Source organism: Fukomys damarensis, unplaced genomic scaffold, assembly GCF_012274545.1.
Source record: "Fukomys damarensis isolate Sample0158 unplaced genomic scaffold, DMR_v1.0_HiC HiC_scaffold_19, whole genome shotgun sequence".
In the NCBI taxonomy this organism is placed as follows: Eukaryota; Metazoa; Chordata; class Mammalia; order Rodentia; family Bathyergidae; genus Fukomys; species Fukomys damarensis.
This window is the reverse complement of record NW_022900931.1, coordinates 51,897,481-51,908,226: the sequence shown is the minus strand read 5'-3', so window position 1 is coordinate 51,908,226 and position 10,746 is coordinate 51,897,481. Positions and strand designations below refer to the sequence as shown.

Genomic DNA, 10,746 nt, shown 5'->3' with positions numbered 1-10,746 from the left:
CTGCTCCGCGCCCGCAGCCTCGCATCCACTCTTCCCGGGACGGGGGTGCTCACCTCCTCGCCGGGGACCCCAAGTCCCGCTCTCCTCCTGGACCAGGACGCTCACCTCCTCTCCTGGGCCCGCAGCCCAATCCTCCACCGCAACACGCCAGAGGCTCTGGTCAGTCCCCGCCCCGCCCACGACTCCGTTCGGACTACTTTACCACGTCCCCGAGGGCGGCTCGGCCAATGGGAGCCTTGGGTGAAGGCGGGGGCGGAGCCAGCTGGAGTCCGAGAGAAAAGTGCGCGGTCTGCGCCCGCCCTTGGCACTCGTGGGCGGGGCGGGGCGGGGCTTCTCGGGTTCCCGCGGAGCTACCTCCCCACTTTGCACTTCGCTTCCCCGGTGTCCCTGGCCCGAGTCGCCGCACCCCACGTGCCCGCTGCTAGCGAGGTGGGGGACGGCCCCAGACTGGGTGTCGCGGGGTGGAGCGCAGGCTGGGGCCGGGGGCGGCGGGGCAAGTTCCCCTGACTGGGAGCCGGGCTGCTAGCTGACGCAGTCAACTCAGCAACCCCGAGAGAGTGATAATCATTAAAATCAGCAGTACTTTATTGTATATTTTGAAACCCCTTGATAGTGGACAATTTCAAACACACATTAAAGGAAAGAAGTTTCGTGGACCCCATGCACCCATCTCGCAGCAGCAGCAGCAGCAGCAGAAGCAGGTTGTGCGGGACCTTGCTTAATCCTTCCTGGCTGCTTGTGATGCTCAGAGTGAAATTTCAGAGCCTCAGGCTTCGCCTTCTCAGCCTCCCTCTCGCCTCACCCCGGCACAACCTCTCCCACTGGCGTCATCCAGTTTCGAAAAACCCTAGCTTCCTCCCTTTGCACGCCCTCTACCTCCCTCAAACTGCCACCTCCTCCCCGGCCCCCACAGCAGATCCCCCACCTCACCCCCTAACCCTCAGCTACCTCATCCGGTTTTGTTTTTTGTAAAAAAGAAAACAGCCTGAAGTCATCTCCTTGGTCACTAGTATAATGTGGTAGTCTGACGACCACCCGTCTCATTCCCCTGTCTCTAAGGGCTGAGGTGCAGCATTGGGGCACAAGGCAGTTAATGTCCCATGGGTGGAGTTGCCAAATAGGGCAGAACCTGGGAACCCAAGACAGGGGCCGGCTGCTTGCTAGGCCAAGGGGGGACTCTCTGGCTCTGGTCTCTGCAGTGGGCAGTTCTGGCCTTGAGGCTACTTCCTGACTGAGAGGTGGGGCTTGGTGCTGGGAGTGCCACTCCAGCCAAAAAGGTGAAAGAGTGGGGTGGGCCAGGAGAAAGAGGAGAAGAGGGCCGCCCGAGGTGACCTTGGAGAGCCCCTCCACGTCCCTGCCCCCTTCCATTGCCATTACTGTCATTGAGTGAAGGACTAGCAGTGTCTGCTGAGCACCCAACAAAAGCCAGTCTGGAAGGTAGGCTCTGAGCTGAACTAACTCCAACAACCTTCAGTTTTGCCTTGAAGAAAATTTTATTGCTGTAAACATTTCATATCGACAGAGTTGCCATTAAAAAAGAAAAGACTTCCAGCTTCTCTTAAATCAGAGCATACAAAAATTACGGGTCCTCGTCTTTGCAGCAAGCTGCACCCTTTAGATGGGACTCATGTTTTCCCATCTACCTGGTCCCCTCCACCCTCTGTGGCCTCTCCCTTGGCTGGTGTTACCCCTCATGTCCTCCCAGTTGGAAAAGCATTTGAATCTGTGAGTCTTGCTGATGTAATCAGGCCTCTCTACCACCCAAGGGAGAAAGAGACAGGGTCTGAAATCCCACTGGCTGGGTTATAACCAAGGAGGTCAGCTGGGGCACCAGGACACTGGGAAATGCTGTCCCGAGTACACACGCTGCATGTGTGTGGAGGGGCCTGAGAGCTGAGCACTAAGGCCACTGCCATGCCCACCTCAGCGTCCAGGTCCTTCACCTCCTCAGCAAGAGGGGCTTTTCAGGGAAAAGCAGAGGTGCCTGGGGTAGAGGTGGCTGAGCTTTAGAAAAGAGCTGGACCCTTGCAAAGGCAGGGCTGTGTTGTTTATGATGGCGTCCAGCTGTCTAACACTCTGCCTGGCACAGAGCAAGTGTCCAGAAGGGGAAGCCTTTTGATGATTCTGGAAAATTAGTGGGTGGGGAGATAATTATTGATCCTGGGGCCAGGAGACCCCTCCTAGCCTCATCTCACTGGTGGTTCAGAGCCCACTTGGGGCAGAGTCTGTTCATCTCTTCTCCCTTCCAGCTCTGCCGTCCTGTGGATCTGAGTGGAGCTCTCCGAGATGCCGGGAAGGCGGTGTAAAAGGATCCGTCAGCTGTCCTCCTTTTTCCCAACAAGGGCTGGCCTGGGGGTGGGGAGACCTGGGTGGAGAGCCTGCTCCTCCAAATAAGAGAGGAAAAACTCGTGACTCAGGGAAAGGCAGAAGTTGAGTCAGCCAAACCACAAGCTATGGAAAAAATGAAGTTTCCCTGAGGCCTTTTCTGCTCCCTGGGTAAGAAACCCTTTCTGAGGAAAAACGCTTTTGGGCTCTGAGAACCAGGGTTTCGGGAAAGCCCCAAAGCTAAGGATCTCAAGATGGGTGTTTTGGCAAACTCCTCTGCAGGAATTTTTATTGCATTGCTTATTAAATTGTGCCAAGTATTGTGAGCTGAGTACTCTATACTTATTATTTTATCTCTTCCCACACCAAACCTGTTAATCCCCAGGTTTTAGCTCAAGAAACACTGACATATTTAGGGGTAAAGTGTCAAAACTAATACAAATGTATAGTAAGAAAGAGAAGAAACAAACAACACAGCGTATTAACAATTAGCAAATCTAGATCAGGTGTAAAGGGGCAAATAGTATTCTAGGCTTGGAAGGCCAGGGGGTCTCTGTGACAACTACTAAATTTCTACCAGCATGGAGTGAAAGCAGCCATAGACAGTATGTAAACAAGTGGGTAAACTTTATTTATGGACACTAATAGGCAGATTTCCTATAACTTTTACATGGTAGAAAACATTCTTCCTTCTTTTAAATTTTTTTTCGAACCATTTTTAAATGTAAAAATCACTCTTAGCTTACAGGTCAGACAAACTACCCCTCGGGCTAAAGTTTGCCAATCCCTGTTCCTGGCTGTTTCTTGTACTTTTCTTGCAAGTTGGGTCAGTTTGAAAATTTTTGAAACAAAAAGTTGGAAAACAGAAAACAAAACTAAAACAGAGATCCCACTGTTTATAACTGGCTGATCTTAAAGTTGATTCTAAATATGTCCAATTACGAACCTGCTCTCTGCTGCGTTTATTTGTTGCTAGTATATTGAGACAGTTTGTCTCAAAGGCTTTAAAATGTGGGGGTTGTTTTGGGAAGATTTCTATTAAAATGGTCAAGAAGATGAGTTCTAAATGAGGAAGTCCCGAGAAAATGATGCAAAACAGATTGGAAAACTATGAGTTCATTAGAAAAGTTTGAGAGTGGGACTGCTGTATTTGCCTTTGAAATTGAGTACCGGCACCCTAGAGAACTACAGAACTGTAGTGACTTTGCCCCACCCCCGCCTTTCTACAATGGTGATATTTATTCCTTCTGCATGTGTTTGCCCTGTGTTTATCATTGCAACGGCCTGCAAATACTTTTCATGCTTGTGGGCACTATTGTGCCTGTTTCCCATCATGGACTTCTCCCTTGAGACTTTAACCAGGCCAAGAGGAAGAGGGGAGAAAAATGAAGAGAAAACATAAAGAAGTCTTTGAAAAGTGCTTCCGATGGATGAAATAAATGTTTCATGTAAATACAATCTGCAGAGTGTGCTGGACACACCTGGTTTCACAAATATAGTAAAGCCAATAGCCCTTTTACAGCACTGGTTTGGCAATATTCCATCTGGGTTGTTCATCCATTCAGCAAATGGTTATCAGGCAGCTCTTCGTAGCTCTACCTGGGCAGTGAATGCAAAGATGAATGAAGCCGTCTCTGTCCTTGAAGAGCTTACGGTTGAATAGGGACAGAGTTGTGAACATTTGTTTAACCAAAAGAAACGAGAACTGCTCACCCAGAGGAGAAGTTTAGATGGTACAGCTTGGAGAACAATGTTGAAGAGTTAGCCTTGCATGGCTGGCTGTCAAAGAACTTATCTGCTACATTGAAGGCAAGAACGGGCATTGTGGGTGCCAAGGACAAACTGGGCAGAGAAAAAAGCCTGGCATATGATGTGCAAGAAGGCCAGAGGAAGCCCTCCAATTGAGATTCTAGGGTGGCTTATAAAAGGCTTCAAAGTATTGATGTGGGTGAGATTTCATTTTAAATTACTTGATGAGTTTCCTGGACTGCCTTCCATTATGGCTACTGCTCCCCAAGGCTTCATGACCCCATTCCCTTGCGGAGGGAGCATGAGTGCTATAGTCAACCTTTGTGTAAGGGAACACGGCAATGTCTATCATGATAAAAATGCACAGATCCTTCTGTCCAGCTAGTTCGCTTCTAGGCATTCATCCCTACACAACCCTTGCACTTGTGCAAAAGGATATGCACACACATTTATTCATTGCAGTGCTGCTTACAGCAGAGGAACTTGTGAACACCCAGACATCCATTGATCCACTGTGTCACATGCACACAGCGGAGTGGTCTGTGCGATCAAAGGGATGGAGGGGTGAAATAAACCAGACACATGCTTGCTCTGTGAGAAACCCAAGCTCTAAATAAAAAACAAAATAAAAGAGATAGTAGGAAGCAGGGATCTAGATCTTTCTCAGTTGGGAAAGGGATCAAGAGATAGAAGAAGGGGGAAGGAGGGGATTAAAAAAAAGAATTGAGATGAATTATGCACATGTCCCAACTCCCTACAAGAAATTTAATCATTACGTGCTGCAAACATGTACTAATAATTTGTAAAACAAATAAATAAATAGAAATAGGAATAAATTAACTTAGCGAGGGGGGAATCTTTATGTCCTGGTATGGATTTTCAAGATGGTGAGTGAAACATGTAAACTACACTGCTGGATGTATGATTCTGTGTGTGTGTGTGTGTGTGTGTGTGTGTGAAAACACACGTGTGCGTATGTCTGCATGTCTATAAAATATTGCTGGAGAATTTCTGAGAAACTGGTTATAGTGGATACTGCTAAAAGGGAAAATAGGTGGTGTGGTCCTGGGAGAGATTCATATTTTACTGTCTACATTTGTGATATTCGTGACCTTGTATAGTTGTCTCCCCATACTGAATAGGATCAGCCTGTGTAGACAAAATGTATTAGCTTTCCCATTTCTGGGACAAAATCCCTCACACTTGCAACTTAAAGAGGAGAGGTTTATTTTGGCTTACGATTTTAGAGGTTTCAGTCCATAGACAGCAGACTCCAAGACAGAAACAGGAGAGTGGAAGTGCCTGATGGAAGGGCCCTTGCAGCCCACAGCAGCTGGGGAGTAGAGGCTAAGAGCTATACTCTCCAAAGGTTTGCCCTTAATAACCCATCTCCTCCAACTGGGCCCCAACTCCTTATAACACATTCAGCTATAAACTTATCAATGGATGAATCCTCCCACTGATAAGAATAGCACCTTGGTGACTGTGGTGGATTCACTAGTGGTTAACTTGGAACACCGAGCTGAAATGAGTCAGTGTGGTTCTGGGCACGGAAAACCCCCCTTGAAGATTGTTGTCAATTGCATAAAAAGAGAACTGGAGGGAAAGATGGCTGTTGATTTTCCTGGTGAGGCTTGCTGGCTGGTTTTCCTGATATGAGCTTGGCTGTTCACATTTGAGGAACTTGAGCCCTCACTGTTTCCTGGGAATGGCTGCTATTTTCGTCAGGGGAGCTCTGGTCTTCACCTTGAGCATAGCTTCCTGGCTCCAGTGCCGATCCCTCAGCCTGGTGTCACAGATCCTTCCCCCCATTGGTGCAGACTTTCTAGCTTCCAACACTGGCTTGTAGACCTTCCTAATGCAGATCCTTGAATAGACTTGCACAAGACAGTACCATGGGCTCTAGTCCTCTGACTGGACTCATGGAGAACATTGCCTTGGGCTCTAGGCCTTTAGCTGGACTTGTGTGGGACATTGCTGTAGGATCCAGGCTTTCAGCTGGGTTTTTAGGGTCTCTAGCATGTGGACAGATCTCGACGACTCTCCATTTGACTTTTTTGGTGAATATTATAAAATAATCCTATAAATTATGTGTCCTGTATTAAATCTATTCCCTCGTAAACCCTGGCTACGACAGTGACCCATCCACCTTCTGAGAACCTCACCTCTGAACACATGAGACTTCTGAGAGACATTCCAGATCTAACATTGTAGATGTGGGGATAACAGGGTGTGGCTTATAAGACAAGTCATAAAAGACATTGTGGTTCCTGCTTTCCTTTCTCGGCTCAGGGTGAAGCCAACTTCTCAGTCATAAGGATGGCCAAGCAACTGGAGAGGCCCACCTGGGAGAAACTGAGGCCTCCTGCTAATAGTCAACATCAACTTATCCGCTCCATGAGTGGGCCATCGTGGAGAAAGATCACCTAGCCCCAGAAAGCCTTAGGTGACTACAGCCCAGATCAAGATGATTGATGAATTGATGGATTGATTGATTGTGGTACTGGGGATTGAACCCAGGGCCTTTTCAGAGAGCTATATTCCAGCACTTTTCATTTTTCCTTTTGAGACAGTCTTACTAAGTTGCCCAGGCTGGGTTTGAACTTACAACCCTCTTACCTCAGGCTCCCAGAATGCTGGGATTACATGCACCACAGCACCTCGCTCTAGGCCAACTGCTTAACTGCAACCTCAGGAGAGATGCTGAGACAGAACCATGCAGCTACGCCCTTCCCCAATTCCTGACCCACAGAAACCCTGTGCTATTATATAAATGCTTATTGTTCCAAGCTACTCCATTTTGAAGTAATTTATTATACAGAAACAGGTAACTAATGTGCCTTTCTCTGTCTTTTGAGTTTTGAGCCTCTTGCCTTTGCTCATGTCTATATTAGTTGCTTTCCTTATCACTGGGACAATATATACAACACCCAGGACAAAGGAAAGAGAGGTTTATTTTGGCTCATGTTTCAGTGCAGAGATGCATGGTGGAGGAGCTTCTCATGGCATGGCATCCAGGAGGCAGAGAGAATCAACAGAGGTAGGGGAGATTAGCATTTCCAGGCCACAGCTGCAGTGGTCTACCTTTTCAGACCAGATCCCACCTCCTAACAGTAGGTCACTTATAAGTCCTAATAATCCAGTCACCTTCCAAAAGCTCCACCTAGGAGCATATGAGGCTCTGGGGGGACATCTAGATAGAAACCATAACATTCTGCCCCTGACCCCAGAAGACTTGTGTGTGTCTTTATTTTTTATTCAAAAAAATAAATTCATTTTGAGACAGGGTCTTGCTATGCAGGTCAAGCTGGCTTTGAATTCACCATGTAGGCAAGGCTGGCCTTAAAGTCTCAGTAGTCCTCCTGCCTCAGCTTCCGCTAGGATTACAGATGTGCACCATTACATCTGATATGTGCATTCCTTTATAAAAGATGCATTTAGTCCATCTCTAAGAGTTTCCAAAAGCCAAACAGTTTTATTAGCATTACTGAAAAGTCCAAGTCCAAAATATCCTTTGAGAGTTAAGGCAAACTCTTAACTGTAAGCCCCTGTAAAAAGCAAAAGAATGTTAAACACTTGCAATATACAGTGCATGGGATAAACATTCCCATTCCAAAAGGGAAAAATAGGGTCTTAGAAAGGAATGGAACCAAAGCCAGATTGAAATCCAGCAGGACAAACACTAAATCCTGTAGTTCCGTGTCCAGTGCACAGAACAAGCTGCGGCAAGATGTGAATTCCAAAGGGGTTGGGTGGGCCTCCCCCTGCAGCACTGATGGGGGTTGTAGCCCTCATTGCTTCTCTTTTAGTCTGGCTTTGCTCATTCTTTGCAGCTTTCCTCAAATGTTCCATGTTCCTGGCTTCTCCAATCTTCTGGGGTCTCCACTGTACTTTGGGCTTCACTTTCACAGTTTCATGCACTGTCCTTTCAGGGACGCACTGCCTGACCTCCCAGGCCTTCTGCAATCGGAGTGGAAGCCTTCCCAACTCCACAACTCTGGCGTTCTGCATGCACCTAAAACCAGCACTATGTGAATGATGCCAGGATGTGCCACCAGCCCCTTCTGAGTAGTAACTGAACTTCTTTGTGTTTTGCTGGGGTTTCAGAGGCCTGGGAGTGCCTGGATGGCTGAGCGTGGTAAACTAAATCCCAGAGAGCCAGGGATTTAGCTCAGTGGTGCTGCCACCTACTTCATAAGCACAAGATTCAGAGTTCAATCCCCAGTACCCACCCCTGCAAAAAGAAAAAAATCCCAGGGTACCAATTCCCTAGGGTTCCCTTACCCAACAGAGTGCCTGGGACTCTCTCTCTTTCTCTTATTTTTATTTTATTTCTTTGGTACCAGGGATCGAACTAGAGACCTAGTGCTTACGAGGGAGGCAGGCATCGAAACAACCGAGCCTAATCCCCAGCCCTTGGGATTCTCTTTTCAGTGCAATCTTTCACTTTTGTAGGCCAAAGGTGGAGGTTGTCTTGCTGTTTCCTGACATGCCCTCAAAGCCATTTTTCTTATAGTCTTGATCCACAGTACAGTACTCAGCTTCTTTTTAATGCTAATCTTTGTTGTTTGTCTGTCTGTTTGTTTGTTTTTGAGACAGGGTCTCACTGTGTAGTTCAGGCTGGCCCTAAACTCCTTATGTATCTCAGGCTGGCCTGGAATTTGCAGCAATCCTCCTGCCTCTTCCTCCCAAGGGCTGGGATTACAGGTGTGAACCATTACGCCTGGCATTTAATGATAATCTTTTCAGCAAAGAAGCTCTCCTCTGCTCCAGTTTTGCAGGCCTCAACTTTACTAGAGCTTCCTTTCTGGCCAAACTCAAAACTTTTTAAATCACTAAGCTGTGCCATTTGCTCTTGATTCTCAGCATAGAAAAGCCTTTCCTCTTCTAATTTTTTCCCCCTTGGGTATTTGTTCTCAATGATTTAGGAGAAGAAAGGCTTATTTTGGCTCCTGATTGTAGACTATGGTCATGTGGCTCCAAGTTAGAAACATCATGGCAAAAGGGCACAGGAGAAAAAAAGCCGACCATTGCATGGCATCCATGAAGCAGGGAGAGCAGGAGAGGAAGGGGACAAGAATGAGATATACCTCCCCAAAGGCATGCTTCTGGTGACCTTCCTCCAACCGGACCCGCCTCTTAATAGTCATTCAGCTATGAACTCATCAATACATTCATTCATCAAGGGATTAGTATCATCAATACACGAGTCTTTGGACTCTACAGCCTTTTTTGTTTGGCCATCACATTAGATTTTAAAACTCAGAACTGGAAGCCAGGCTGGTGGCACATCCCTGCAATTCCAGCTCTGGCAGCTATGTCAGGAGAATCACGAGTTCTATCCCAGCTGGGCAGTTTAATGACTTAGAAAGATCCTATCTAAAACAAAACAAATTTAAACTTGACACCAGAATTGCTAAAATTATAAATATTGACAATAGCTAGTGTGAACCAAGACATAGAGCAACTGTACACAAATACATTGCTGAACGAAGTGTAAATCGGCACAACTACATTGGAAATCCATTTGGTTCTCTAAAAGTCAACATACAGTATCTTATGATCCAGAAACTCTGCTCCTAAGAGTAGAAATCCATGAGAAATGCAAACACATGTTCACTAAAAGATATGTGCAAAAATGTTCACAAAAACTTCATTCATAATGGTTCCAAACTATGTTCACTGGTCGTATAATAGGTAAATATAATGGTGGCAATATTCATACAGTTGAGTACTTCTCATACATAAAAAGGATGCTGCTATGCAAAAGGATATGAATGAATCTCACTGCCTAATGTTGAGGGAAAGAAGCCAGACATAGAAGAGTATATACTATATTTACTGAAGTCTAAAAAAATGCAAACCTATCTTATGATAGAAATCAGAATCATGGTTTCCTTCAGTGGGATAGAAAGGAGTTCTCTATGGTGCCACAAAGATTTGTATGAATTTATATCTTGATCCTGGTGATAATTTCACATGTATGTGCTTATTAAAATTTATACAACTATATACTTAAGATTTGTGTACTTTATTTTATGTATAGTAATATGCATAAAATAATTTAATAAAGTAAAATAAAAGTACCCACCCCAAATTCTGAGCTTGAGAGCCATTAGAGGAAATACTTAGCTGGTTCCCCACAGTCCTCACCACCCCCCACTGCACACCCCTTGGCTGCTCACACAGAAGCTCTGAGGGCAGAGTTCCAGTTCCTGCAGGAAGTGCCCTCTCATGAAGTTTCCTGTTTCCTCCCAAGTGCCTGTGTGCCTTTCCCTCAGTATCTCAGAGTCTGGGTGAGGGTGAGCATCTAGCGACAGATGAAGCCCATACTATTACTGAGCTTTTCTTCCATGGTGTACCCACTACCCTGACTGGTGAACAGGAAAATGGACAGCTCTGCAGCCTGCTGCAGGAACATGGTTGATGGAGAGCTCTAGTGTTCTTTCTGGATCCACCACTGTGTTCAGCCAAGGCCCTGCTTCCTCCAGGCTGCTGCCAGCCAGAGTCTGACTGTGGCGGGGCACTAATACTTCTTGGTCCAGAGTTCCCCACTGGCCTGAATGACACATTGTGAGAACTGCACTGCAGTTTGAGACTTTTCCTACTCAATTCTTCCTTCTTCCTCTTACCAAGTGTCAGACTGGCATAGTATGCACAGAACTACATATA

General features: G+C 46.4%; 1 protein-coding gene and 1 long non-coding RNA gene across 3 annotated transcripts in view; one reads left to right on the top strand and one right to left on the bottom strand.

Moving 5' to 3' along the window:
• Plekhf1 (pleckstrin homology and FYVE domain containing 1) overlaps positions 1–200 on the bottom strand; it is a 9,789-nt gene extending 9,589 nt beyond the window's left edge. Inside the window, exon 1 of one of the 2 annotated variants that reach the window (XM_010641016.3) lies at positions 54–200. The gene's annotated coding sequence lies outside the window, so the exon portion shown is untranslated. The remainder of the gene's footprint in view (positions 1–53) is intronic. The other variant, XM_033765706.1, reaches the window with a different exon arrangement.
• On the top strand, positions 115–6,515 carry LOC117286856. The gene is made up of 3 exons (XR_004517990.1): positions 115–159; positions 2,250–2,496; positions 6,367–6,515. It is a non-coding gene; the product is annotated as an uncharacterized LOC117286856 (long non-coding RNA).
• Positions 6,516–10,746: the final 4,231 nt, after the last annotated feature.